Source organism: Myotis myotis, unplaced genomic scaffold (assembly GCF_014108235.1).
Source record: "Myotis myotis isolate mMyoMyo1 unplaced genomic scaffold, mMyoMyo1.p scaffold_m19_p_3, whole genome shotgun sequence".
In the NCBI taxonomy this organism is placed as follows: domain Eukaryota; kingdom Metazoa; phylum Chordata; class Mammalia; order Chiroptera; family Vespertilionidae; genus Myotis; species Myotis myotis.
The window spans coordinates 88,977,174-88,991,296 of NW_023416335.1; the positions used below are offsets into that span (position 1 = coordinate 88,977,174).

The 14,123-nt window shown below is 38.1% G+C and overlaps 1 protein-coding gene across 4 annotated transcripts in view; it reads left to right on the forward strand.

Annotated features, from left to right (window-relative positions):
- Positions 1-14,123, forward strand: part of WDFY2 (WD repeat and FYVE domain containing 2) — a 225,843-nt gene that overhangs the window by 9,621 nt on the left and 202,099 nt on the right. The window lies entirely within an intron of this gene.

Sequence of the window (14,123 nt, forward strand, 5' to 3'; positions counted from 1 at the left end):
AGGCAGAACCTGCAGGTAAAAGGGAGTGAGATTTTCTTTTTCCTCCTATAAATTGATCTGATCCCCAGTGCTAAGCACAAAGGAGATAGGCAATATATGTCCATTGAATGAAATTAAACACCGGCTGATTAATCATCTGTTTGGAATGGGATTCCAAAGGAGAATGCCACAATTAGCTAGGAATTCCCTAATGCAAAAAAAATAACTTACCTTGTGCAACTTTAATAAGCACTCTGACTAACTTTTATTTTTATGGGCAGGGGGCATCCTCATTCAAATATTTCATTTAGTCATTAGTAAAAATTAGCTCAGTGGTGTAATAAACTAGCAAATAGGACCAAAAAGGAAATAAAAAAGTCATCTACTTGTCTCCTGGCAGGGAGTGCTGCAGTGTGCCGTGTGCCTTTAATTTAAGGATTCTTGGAAAAGAACTGGGACTGGGAGTCTGATTTAGCTGTATACTACATTGACCTTGGACATTTCCTAGGGCATCTCATCACTCTAAGTCTCATTTTCTTCATCTAACAAAGTGACTCTGTCACTATGATTTGCTCACATAATGACTAGGTAAGTGTAATGTCTCCGCATCACATCATCCTAAAACCTCAAGTGGAGAAAAGTGCACAGAGGGCAGAAGTGGTGTGCACTCTGTGAGGCAATTGTAAGATGTATTCCTGAGCCTTGGGATGGCAGCAGTTGTTTATTCCTGGATGAAATATTGAAGAGGTGTTTGTTTTGTATTGGTACCTGATACCTGGTTGAACTGGATTCATTTCTACATTTCTGCTTCTTGATGAATCCTTTCGTTTCAAATACTGAGTAGTTTAGCTCTGGGTTGTTTGCAGGCCCCCAAGTATGGCCTGGATTGTCTTGAGTAATGCTTTTGAAACTTTTTTGATCACAAATCATAGTGAGAAATGTATTTAGCATTGCTACCCAAGACACACACTTTGACATATACACACATATATAACTGAAACAAAAGTTATATAAAATGGTATCTTTTTAAAAAAATCCTCACCCAAGGATATGTTTTTAATTGGTGAGAGGGAGAGAGAGAAACATAGATCATTGATCTGTTGCCTGCCATATGCACCCCAAGCCGGGATCAAACCCACAACCTAGGTATGTTCCCTGACCGAGAATCGAACCTGAAAGCTTCTAGTGTACCTGATGACACTCTAACCAACTGAACCACTAAAATGCCATCTTTTTAATAGGAGCTGCATTGCTGATATTTTCTGTTCTATTGTAGCCTTTTAGAAATTCTGGCTGTAATTCATTCAGTGGATTTGATGACATGTAATGGGTTGAGAACAATAGTTTTAAATACAGTATGTTAGAGCAGCGATTTTCAACTAGTGTGCTTCAAGAGTTTTTAAAACATGCAATACCTACTATTTAGTCAGGGGCACTGACCTCTTTTTCCTTAGATTGTCAAGTAAAAAAAAAATGCTATCAGCCAGCACAATAATAGCAATCTGATGTGAATGAATCAAAATTATAGGTATTTTTTTTGTCAGATCGGCAAAAAGTAGAATGTATTTTTGGTGAGCCACAATTTTAGTAATTAGTTTATGTGTGCCATGAGATGAAACAGGTTGAAATTGCTGCCTTAGAGAAACTGTCGAAGTTTTGTACCCTCTTTCTCTCTGTTTGTAATTTTAGTGTTCTAAAAGATGGAACTGCAGTTCAACTTAGGGACCCTCACCCCATCCAGACTGACCTACCCCTTGCCTTTCTGTATTCCCACTGGAATCATCATAAAATTGACCTTGTCTCACCAGAAGGCTCCAAGTCAGAAGAAAACAAGATAAGTTCTTTCAGCCCAGAGTCAGAGAGAGTTCAGAAAAAAACAGGGAGTGCGTGTGTTTTGGCTTCCTGTGTTCATTTATTACTGAGTTAGGACTCAGAAATGATGTCTCATCTAAGTTATAAATGTCAGTTGTTAACCTCTCTGTAAAACTATATTTTTAGGTTGGGCAGATTTACCTATAATATGGAGCTGTTTAGGGATTTTAATAATTTTCCATTAGTTATTAAAGATTTTAAAAATATATTTGTATTCCTTTTTAGAAAGAGAGGAAGGGAGAGGGATAGAGAGATAAAAATATCAATGAGAGAAACATCGAAAGGCTGCCTCCTACACGCCCCCTTCTGGGGATTAAGCCTGAAACCTGGGCATTGTGCCCTGACCTGGAATCTACTAAGTAGCCTCTTGGTTCATGGGTCAATAATGCTCAACCACTTAGCCGCACCGGCCAGGCTAGTTATTAAATATTTCTAGTTTTCCAATTTCTGAGGATCAGCTTATATCTTCAGTAATCATAACAGTAATCCTCAGGTATGTTTACATTTTTTTTTATTTATTTTATTTATTTTTTATTTTTATTTTTTTTTTTTATTATTAGTTAAGGTATTACAAATGTGTCCTCATCCCCCCCAATATGTTTACATTTTAAATAAAGATAATATAACCATAATAAAAAATAATTGCTTATTAACCTCTTATAACAATGACTAATTGCACTTTTATATTCTTGCCCGCACTTAAAATTGAGCCACCAACTATCTAATCTTTAACCATCATTTTGAGAAGTGGTGTATTTTCCTTTTCCTCAATATTTACTTATTTATCTAATGTTTGTGCTATTACGAACTTGGCCCTGGATTTTCCATCAAGAACAAAGCAGCCCTCTCTCAAGGTGCTGATAATGTGGTAGGTACACAGTAATTTATCTGTCGCTTATTTTTGGCTCTTTACATTATTTCCAGTTTTGTAAATGTTATAATGAACATTGTTGTGCATATAGATGTTTTCCCCCCTGATTTTTAGATTATTTCTTCAGGAAAAATTGTAAGAATATTGCCGTATTGCTTTTAAAAAGGTTTGTGGCAATATAATATTTACAGTGACATATGAGAATATGAGTTTTGCCACATCTGACCAGCCATGGTTATTATTATTTAAAAATTCTTCTTTAGAATTTACTTGATAGTGGCACTTCATTGATGTTTAATATGTATGTTTTGATTAACTAGTGAATATTTTTCTATTTCCTTGTTATTTTTCCTTTTGTGAATTGTTTTTTCCTGTCCTTTGCCCATTTTATCCATGGAATTCTCTTGGCTCTTTGAACAATTTCTTGTATATACATTCCATACATATAGTAAGGATGTTAACACTACATCTGTTAAAATCCAGGTAAAGTCTTATACTTCATTGTTTGCCTTTTATATATATATATATATATATATATAATATTTACTTTTTAATTTAACTAATTACCCTTTTTAAATTGAAAAATTTCCATCATTTTTTAAAAAGTAATTCTTTACCCAGAGATTCATTGAATGTTTATATTTCTTCCATCTTAGTTATGTAATTTGGTGAAAAAACTTGTTGATTTATTTGGACTGTATTTTACTGGATGATATAAATTGAAGATTCTAATGATTTTTTAAAAAATTTACTGTTGAATTACTTCAAAATCATTTATTGAATGGTCCTTATGCTTTGTATTTATTTGTAAAATTACCTTAATCAAAACATTAAATTCTCATAATCAACAGGGCCTACTGTGGATTCTGTTATCTTTTGAGGATCTTTGCTTTTTTAAATACTAGATCCATACTTTTAATTATTATAGCTAATGAGTTGTTCTTGACTGCTTGCTGTTTTGTGTCTACAATAATACCCTGAATCTCTCTGGCCAGGTCAGTGAGTTAATGGGAGAGGAATCACTTGACTCCAGATGATTGGCTCTTTCCCACACTTTAGAATTTCAGTCTCAGTTTCTGCACCTGTAAATTGGGAATAATGTTTCTTCCTAGGGTTGTTGGGAGGTTTACATGAGATGATATTCCTGCATTACCTGGCATTGTTCTTGGAGCATATATGTCCAGTAGAAGTTTTATTTTTTGTTTATGACATCACCAAGCCTCTCAGTAGGCATGTTTTTTGTTTTGTTATTTTTCCTGTTGCTGTGGTTCCATAAGGCTGGACTGTTTTAAGAATCTACCTTAGGTACACAAAGGGTGGGCTGTTGAATTTTTTGGTCATTTGCTTTTGTATAGTTCTGAGCCCCCTTAGTTCTCTGGATATATAAGGGTGGGGTTACTCTGTCATGTTTTTACTGCCACTTCTGAAACTTACCCTGTGAGAGCCAGTGGTCAGGAGAGGTGTATAGCAGGTAGGTGCTTTGTTCTCCTTTGTAGACTTTTATCTCTTTCTCCATTTGCCACCTTGTCTTGCAGTGTGTGTCCATTGTCCTCACTAGTTTGCTGGAGGGCAGGACTGTGTCTTCCATAGGGAATATGTTGAGGTAGGGATGAAATTCTAATTAAGCCCTGCTCAACTGGAAGCCTGGGCTTTGTAAACTAGCAACTAATGGGCCAAAGTCCCTCTGGAACAGATTTTGTCCATACACAATGTTTTTAGAAGTTTGAATGAATGGCCAAGGTTTAAAACTCTGGATTTCACATGAAAGTCCTTTCTTATACTACTATATGTGGAAAAGTGAGGTTAAAGCTGGTGGCAAATATTGGATGGATTTGTTGAGAAAATGGATCAAAATTTTGAAACAGTTATTTGAAATGCACTTTAGCTAGGAGAGTGACACAATTTGAGAATTAAATAACCATAATATAAAAGAAATACGTGTTTTTTTAAAATCCTCGCCTGAGGAAATTTTTTCCATTGATTTTCAGAGAGAGTGGAAAGGAGGGGGGAAATAGGAGATAGAGAAAGAGAAAGGGGAGAGAAAGAAAACATCAGGGTGAGAGAGACACATAGTTTGGTTGCCTTCTACACGAGTCCCCACTGTAGCCAGGGATCAAACCTGCAACTCAGGTATGTGCCCTTGATTGGGAATCGAACCTGTGACCCTTCAGTGCCCAGGCTGATGCTCTAACCACTGAACCATGCCAGCCAGGGTGAAACAAGGTTTTAAGGTTAAGAAAAAAGTTAGCTACTTGGTAGTTTATTTCCCATAGGGAATAATTAATTCATATATCACAGCTGAAGTTTTGAATATTTGAATGCAAAATCTCAGGTAAAGTAGTTAGATATTTAGAGTTACATTTAAAAAATAATTACACTTGTTTTTAAGGTGATAGTACATGCCTATGTAAAAATCAGGAGACTATCCTGAGAAGAGTTAAGCTCCCTCCCACTTGTGGGTTTCAAGATTTTGTGAAAGGAAAACTGATAGGATTTGCACATGCTCTGACAGTGCCCTGATATGGATCTCTGTGGGCACTTCTGCTTTAGCAACTGTAAACTTCTACTTGTAGAACTGCTCTGGGGATTAGCATTTGGCTGCTTCTTCCTCCCTCAGCACACTTTTCATGTATTTATCAAAATATTTCCTCACATGCATAGAAATTTTTTATTTGTCTTATGTTGTGGTCTCCTCATTCCTGTTTCTCAAGGCCTCTAGCTCAGAACTTGGAACATAATAGGCAAAACTGGAGCAGTAGAATTTTGTGTTATGTGTTAGTTCACAGTGAGGGAGAGGGTCACTGCAAACAAGTCACTTTCTAATAATGTGTAATGGTGGAGTCTCTTAGGTTTTCTTTGTACTGTGAACAGAAACCAGTTCTGGCGTTTCCTGGGAGGAAGCTCAAGTATCTTGCAGAATACAAGGACAGACATGCATTTGGGCCTTAGGAATAGAACTAAAAATTGGAGCATATGAAGAACTAGGAATTTCCCTCTCCTCATGGTTTTCTTTGTTTCATTCTTCTCTCTTGCTCACACTGGCTTCCTGTGTTTCTTATTTAGTCCACATGGCAGAACATGGCTGCCAGCTGCTTCTGAATTTTACCTGTTACAATCTAGATAGGCAGGGAGAGATTAACATCAGGCTCCCAGTCCCAGATGTAGCCAGGGTCAGCTGTCCACTCAGATTGTGGCCAAAAGTGTGGTCATGTTACAGGAATATGGCAATCACTATTAAGCCTGTGGATGGGGGGAGAGAGGGTATGTCTCAGGAAATAGGTGAAGGTTAACAATTCAGCATGTGGCCACTGGGTGGTGTGGGCATGAGATGAGCCGATGCCCTTGTAGCTTGGTATGCTAGTTATTGCTCTAGTAGCAGCAGAATAATGAGCACTGACTCTTGCTTTTCTCATGACTTTCATTGCCCGGTTCTCTTTGAAATCTGTTCATATAGCACTTGACATGTTTCAGATAATCATTTTTTCCTCATTTGCTGATTTGACATGTTGACCTCTATTTTTCTTTAGTAAATATAAAGTGAGGAATGGGTAGGTATTTCACAATGAAAGCTTGCTGAGCAAAAGCCATTGTGATGTGACAAATCTCTGAATTAATAAGTAGAGTCCATATGGTAACCATATTTTCTAAACTCCAAATCAAAACACATGGTGAAATAAGAGATTTTTTCCTGTTTAAAAAATATAATATTTAATTTAATATAATATTTAACAGACAAATTTTAAAAATGACATAAAACTAGATTCTTAAGCACACATGGACACAGTATGTATCCTATTTCAGAGATGAGCCTGAAAAAAATTCAAGTATATTAGCAGTAAATAATAATAGCTAACATTTACTGAATGCATCCCATGCGCCAGGCACTGTGTTAAGCCCTTTATATGCCTTTTCTTATTTAATCCTCAAGAAGATTTTATGAAGCTATTGTTTTACTCTGATTTGAAAGATGAGGGATCAGATGTATGTGCGCCCTGGTTTATCTGTCTCCATAGTCCTTCCATTCATTCTCACTGTTTTACCCATCTCTCACCCTAAGAAGATATAGAAGGACCAGTATATAGCCTTCTTGGAAATCACAACAGGCTAACCTAGTTTTTCAGAGGAAAAGCTAGCTTTTCAGTTAACCAATCAACAACTGACAATACTAATTAAGTAGAAAGAGTATAGACATCCCTTTTTACACCCTTGTGATGCCCTTTTTTTCTTTTTTATCTGCTGTAAGTATTGGTATTACAAATTTGTAGATATGACTGAGTACACTACTCAGGAAGACTGTACATTTATTGATGGACAACAGGGTCTGTGAATGAGGAAGGCCTTGTAGGCTGAGTGGGGGCATTTTTCAGTTAGGTTTAATCAAGTAAAGGCTTCTTTCTCTCACCTAACAAAACATCTGGAGATAGGTGGTTTTTATCTCTTTCTATTCTGCCATCTCCAGCATGTGGCTTTCATCCTTATGGTTGAAGATGGCTCTTTGGCTTTCAGCTTCACATCTGGTCATTATTCTTATCAAACTTATTATAACTCTTCCCCCTACACCCAACTCTGCCACTCTACTGGTATTGCAGGACTGCCTTTGCTTGGAATACATTCCCAGATTGGCCTGAATGCTGTAATCTAAATCCTGATATCTGGCATCTGTGGTTTCTTAAGTTTATGAATATAGACCTGAGACTTTATGATTAATGTATGTAAGGGCTTTGGCCATGGACCACTCTAAAGTTAATCAATTAATCTGGCAAATAGAAATATCAGAAAGTTTGTCAATTCTTGACAGCCTTTTAGAATCACCTGAAGTCATTCATTTGCTTTTCCTGTTTAGATGCCAGATATTGCACTGCTAGAAGAATTTGTAAATACACAACCACCATGTTTTCTAAACTTGCATTATGTCTTCTACTATTTTTGTTCCAGAATATCTGGAGCATAAGTTCCCCTGTGGGGGTTTAAATTAGAGGTGTGATGAGCTAGTGATGCTTTCAGTCCTTAGGGTTGCCTGGTAGGGCTGAGAGCAGCTGGAGCCCCAGGGCTGTGTGCTTTTGGCTGGGAGAACCCCTGACTAGTTACTCAGAGTGCTGTAAAAAGGTTGGGAAGCACTTCTTTAGGGACACTCATGGCTTTTATGTTGTACGTAAAACAACCAAATCATCAAATCTGGCCATATTTTCTCAGTGACATTTTGAGTAAGATATTGAAGGATGTCTTCTTTACATTATAATGTGACTAAATTGCCCCAAATTAGTAGAATTGTACAATTGTTCATGGGCTATTGTCAAGCAGTGTCCTGTGGTAGAAAGAGTATGAGAGAAGGAATTGTAGGACCTACATTAAAACCATGATTTTATCACTTAGTCTTCCTATGAAAATTATTTGTAAAGCTGCTGGGGTCACAGACTCACATGGCCATAGGCACCAGAGGGAAGCAGCATGCTTTGAGAATAATAATTTACAACTGGGTGGGGTATCAGTGTCAGTAGTACAAGAGGGAATAATGGGGATTGTAGCAAACTAGAGAGTGTTTGCCTAATGGAAGAGAACAGCTGCTTCTCAACTCTTCGCTGGATTTTTTAAGAACTACTAGAAATCCAGATTTTCATGTGAAACCATTGAATTTTTAGACTTAATGCAAAAATATTTTAAAAAACTTTCCAAGCCAAGCAAAATACCAACATGGGCTGGAATTCATCCTTTGTGTTATAAACATTTCTTTCTTTTGAAAATAATGCATGGCAATTTATAATATTTATTGTCAAAGTTTCCATTTAGTAAAAGTTTTATATTAGAGTTGCCTCCTTCATTTTGTTCCCTCAAATTTCTGCTTCATGTTCTTCACTGAAAGGTTGTTCTCTGAACATGTTGAGAGGAGCAAGCATCTCATTATGACCCTGCCTCTATCACATAGAAACTCTTGAAGAGAGCTCTTTTAGTAGTTAGGATCAGATTAAGCCATAACTTCTATTTAAGAAACAGATATGCACCCAAAAGCCTAAGGAAAGGGGAGTTTATAGTGAGCTTACAGGACTGAGGGAATGTGGTTGAGCCTTATGACTTCAAGGCTTGGGAATAGGAGAGACTTGAGGACAATGTAGAGCTGTATTATCTGATGTGCTAGCCATTACCCAGGTGTGGCCATTTAAGTTTAATTAAAACGAAATAAAATTATAAACCTTTAGTAGCTCCAGCTACATTTCCAGTGCTCAGATACCACATGTGAATAGTGGCTACCATATAAGTACAGATAATAGAAAGTTTCCCTCGCGTAAACTTCTGTTCGGCAGTGTGGATAGAGAAGCAAGAAGTGGGAGGTCTAGTTAAAGGTTAAACTAAATGATGGTCGTGCCTGAACTGAAACATTGGCATTGGAGCACTTTGAGAAGGATTTCAGAGTTACTGAGGCAAGTTACCCTTGGGGAGGCAGCATTTTGCAGGGGTTAAGAGTGAGGATTGGGACCTCCTAATATAAGGGAGAAGATTTGAGTTTAGGTGGTGGGCACACGGTGCAATATACAGATTTTATAACATCGAAACCCACACCTGGTTCATGCTGACCAATGTCACCCCAATTAATTTAATACATAAATATTTAAAAAGGAGTGAGAATTGGTGTCAGATTTGAGTCCCTGCTCTATCATTTCTTAACTGTATATTCTTAGTCAAGTTAATTAAGGCTCCTAGACTGGCAAATGAGAATTATTAAAGCCTTAGGAATGGATGCAATAATCCAGGGAAAAGAAGTAGAATGAAAAAGGAGGAGGATTAGCAGTAAGATCATAGAAAATGCTGGGGAAGGTTGCAGGGAGGAATGTTATTTGGGGAAGATGTCAGAAAGAGATGGATGCTAACCAAGTTTCTAAAGATGAGTGGATTCTGGATTTTAGAATTGGGCAGTGTCCAGTGGAATGGAATTTATCTCAATAGGTTATGAGAATTAGGGGATGATTCATGTAAGGATTTAGTAAAGAGCCTGATATGTAGTGAACACTGAGTAGATATTAGTTCTTGTTATTAAGAATCCATCCTTGCCCTAGCTGATTTGGCTCAGTGGATAGAGCGTTGGCCTGTGGACTGAAGGGTCCCAGGTTTGCTTCTGGTCAAGGGCACATGCCAGGGTTGTGAGCTCGATCCCCAGTAGGGGGTGTGCGGGAGGCAGCCAATCAATGATTCTCTCTCATCATTGATGTTTCTCTCTCCCTCTCCCTCTCCCTCTCTAAAATCAATTAAAAAAATATATATATACACACACACATATATGTGTGTGTGTGTGTTTGTGTGTGTGTATGTGTATAAAAGAATCCATCCTTGAAAAGTGAAAGTTCCATAACAAATAATTGAGAATCATGGTGGATGTGGATTGTACAAAGGAGGATTTTCACCACAACTAATTAAAACTTAAGGGCACCCTGACAGAAATTTTGAATGTGAAGAAAGTAATTTTTGGTGTAAGTGAAAACTTTTTGCTTTTATATACACAAGTCTTACTTGTGGAACTCATTACTCAGAGCCTTATAGAGAAATACATTTAATAAAGTTTAGAATAGTTGGATTCTTAAAAGATAAATCCACATTGGACAATTGAGGAGGATGCTGTGGGTATTTGATGCATCCAAGAGAGGATACCAAAAATGTAGGAGCTGCCTAGCTGTGTGGCTCAGTGGTTGAGCATTGACCTATGAACCAGGATGTGTCATGGTTGGATTCCCGGTCATGGGATAGGCTCGGGTTGGGGGTTCAATCCCCAGTAGGGGGTGTGCAGAAAGCAGCCGATCTACGATTCTTTCTCATGGTTGACGTTTCTATCTCTCTCTCCCTCTTCCTCTCTCTGAAATACATTTTAAAAATATATATTTAAAAAACTGCAGGAGCCATTTTAAATGTTTTCGTTGGGGACTAATTGCCACATGCCTTACAGCAGGGGTGGGTAACATCTGGCCCCCAGCCATTATAAGTCCCCCAAAATCATTTGGTCTGGTCCTGCCAAGGCATTAGGGATGAGTTCATTAAATGTTTGGCCAAATATAGCAGGCTGATTTTTAAGTTGTTAATTTTGTATGGCCCGCCAATGATGTTATAAATATCCAAATGGCTGGTGGCAGAACAAAGGTTCCCCACCTCTGCCTTTCAGGGACTGGAAGCAGGCTTTCCCAGCATCCTATATCATAAAAGCCTAATATGCTAAGTGTCTGGTTGTCTGTTCAACCAATCAAAGTGTAATATGCTAATGATATGCTAAAGCTGCTCAATGGCTTGCTATGATGTGCACTGACCACCAGGGGGTAGACCAGCTGTGGGCAAACTACGGCCCGCGGGCCGGATCTGGCCCATTTGAAATGAATAAAACTAAAAAAAAAAAAGACCGTACCCTTTTATGTAATGATGTTTACTTTGAATTTATATTAGTTCACACAAACACTCCATCCATGCTTTTGTTCCGGCCCTCCGGTCCAGTTTAAGAACCCATTGTGGCCCTCGAGTCAAAAAGTTTGCCCACCCCTGGGGTAGACAGTCGACTGGTTGATCAGTCGCTATGATGTGCACTGACCACCAGGGGGCAGACGCTCCGACCAGTAGGTCAGCTTGCTGTTGGGGTTCGGCCGATCAGGACTGAGCGAGACAGGCCGGACACACCCTGGAGCCCTCCCATGGTCCCTCCCTGACTGGCCAACCCCCCGCATCCCTCCCCAGCTCCAATCATGTACTGGTGGGGTCCCTTGGCCTGGCCTGCGCCCTCTCACAATCCAGACCCCTTGGGGATGTCAGAGAGCCAGTTTTAGCCCGATCCTAAAGGCCAGGCCGCGGGACCCCACTGGTGCACGAATTCGTGCACTGGGCCTCTAGTTTTATCATACTGTATTGCTTCAAAGTGACTCCCCCCCTTTGTTACTTTATGAATTTGTTTTTCTCTTTTATTCCAGCATAATTGAAACAATTCTCTTTTCATTTTAAATAAAAAAGCACAAGGCAGAGACTGCAAAAGGTAGTGTTGGGTGGTAAAGAAAGCCAGATAGACTACCTGGATTACATTCCAGCTCCTCCACTTACTAGCTGCATGCCTTCTCTCAGAGAGGTTAAATTCATTTTTAAAATGTGCCATGATGTTTGTGAGGATTAAAGAACAGAAGGAGTTGTGTATATAGCTCCTGGCACATGATAAAACTTTTAGATATGAATTTAGTTTATATCTCATATTCAAAAATATAGGAGATCTGTTTTTTGGTGGCTACCTTGTATCTTAGTCCAACTTAGTGTCAGGTATATTATAAGCATCCAATACTGTGCATTAAATTAATAATCTGTGAATTTATGTAATTCTTTGTATATGTAGAGTTATTTAGGGGCAAAGCAGCTATTTCTCTTGCTTATTTACCTTCAATGATATACCCAAATCAGGTATTATTATGACTAGTTATTTGGGAAATGAGCACTCTATAAATGATAGCTATTATGATAATCCAGAAACTAGATTTTAAAGTAACAGAGTAGGAAATTCACCTTTCACAATGTAGCTGTCATTTGACCTTTAAACAAAATATACAGGGTCGGGCAAACGTAGGTTTCTGGATTCTGGATTTTAGAATTGGGTATTGTCCACATAAGGAAAGCACATTGGATTGAGAGCGTGGACATTGAAGTCAGACCAGGGTTCAGCAGAACCACTTACTAGCCCCTAACACATAAGTTCTCAATTACCTGGACCTTTGTTTCCTTATGTGCAAAATGGGAAGAGTAATAGGTTTATATCAGTGAGATATGAACAGGAAGGTCACAACAAGATTATAAATGCAGCATTGTAATGATCCAGATTTAGAACTTCTTTTGTATCTAGAATCACTTTGTTTAAAAAATTACAAATGTAATAATACTAGAACTCACACGATGACACTGTATTTTCAGTTTTGTAATAAAGCTATATACTTTACATAATAAAATTCAGAGATATTTGCCATCATTGTCACTCCTTTTTTTTAAAAAAATATGTTTTTATTGATTTTAGAGAGAGAGGAAGGGAAAGGGAGAGAAAGAAAGAGAGAGAAAGGAAGAGAGGGAGGAAGGGAGGAAAGGAAGGAAGAAAGGAAAAGGAAAGGAAAGGAAAGAAAGAAACATTGATCAGTGCTTCCTGCATAAAGAAAGAAACCTCATCAGTGTTGCTGCATACCCCTACTGGAGGAATTAAGCCTGCAACCCAGGCATGTGCCCTGACTGGGAATTGAGGCGGCGACCTCTTGGTGCATGGGACGCCGCTCAACCAACTGAGCCACACAGGCCAGGGCTTTTACTCTTAATTTATGATTCACAGTAACTACCTTAATGAAAAAGTAATATTTATTTTTTACCATTTAATTCTAGAGATTGTTAGTTTCTTTCCATTGAATGGACACGATAATAATCTGTGGCAGAAAGCAGTATCTCTGCCAGTGATCGCTTATTCAATGATTTCAACTATGTGAAAAGTACGGTAACTGAAAACCAGAAAATAAGCAAAAGTAATCTTTAGCAGCCAAAATGTGGCATAAAAACTCTGCTCACTTTGTATACTCTTCTCATAGACATAACCTTTATAGATAACTACTTATATACTGATATTAGACTAAAAAGCCATATTTCATTGATTTGAACATCCACATTTTTTCACAGTTATTGTTTTTTGATATCAGGATTAGTGGGTTGCAACAATAATTTTTTGCGTAAGATTCAGTGAGTTGGGTGGAGCGGCGGGTAGACCTGCCTGGACTTATTCACATGGCAGAAAGGCAGCAGCAAGAGAGAGGGCCAGCCCCACTGTGCACGTACTTTTTCCAGCTTCTGTATGAGTCAGTGTCCCATTAGTGAAAACAAGTTACAAGACCAAACCCAGAGTCAAGGGGTGGAGAAGTATATTCTGCCTCTTGACGAGAGGAGCAGTCAAGTCACATTGCAAAGGAGTGGGATTTCTGAGGGTGTTTTTGCAGTTTACCATGATATAACAATGAATATCATAGTTTAGTTAGTATTTTTTTTCTTTCTCAATCATAAATAAAATAAATATCTTCTGATCCATGGAGTCTTAAGGCTGGTGAAATATGATATATATATACATACATATATATATATATGTATATATATATATATATATATATATGGTTTTTAATGAAAACTATTCAATGTAAGAATTTAAAATAATAATGAAAGTGCTTCCCCTCACCCCTTCCCCACATCTCAGATTCTAGAGACATCCTCCAAGAACATTTTGGCTGAATGGTACCCCCTACCCCCAAAAAAGATGCCCCCACCCTAATCCCCAGATCCCATGAATATGTTACCTTACATGGTAAAAGGGACTTGCAGATGTGATTAAGTTAAGGGCTTGAGATGGGGAAATTGTCTTGGATTATTGGGGTAGGCC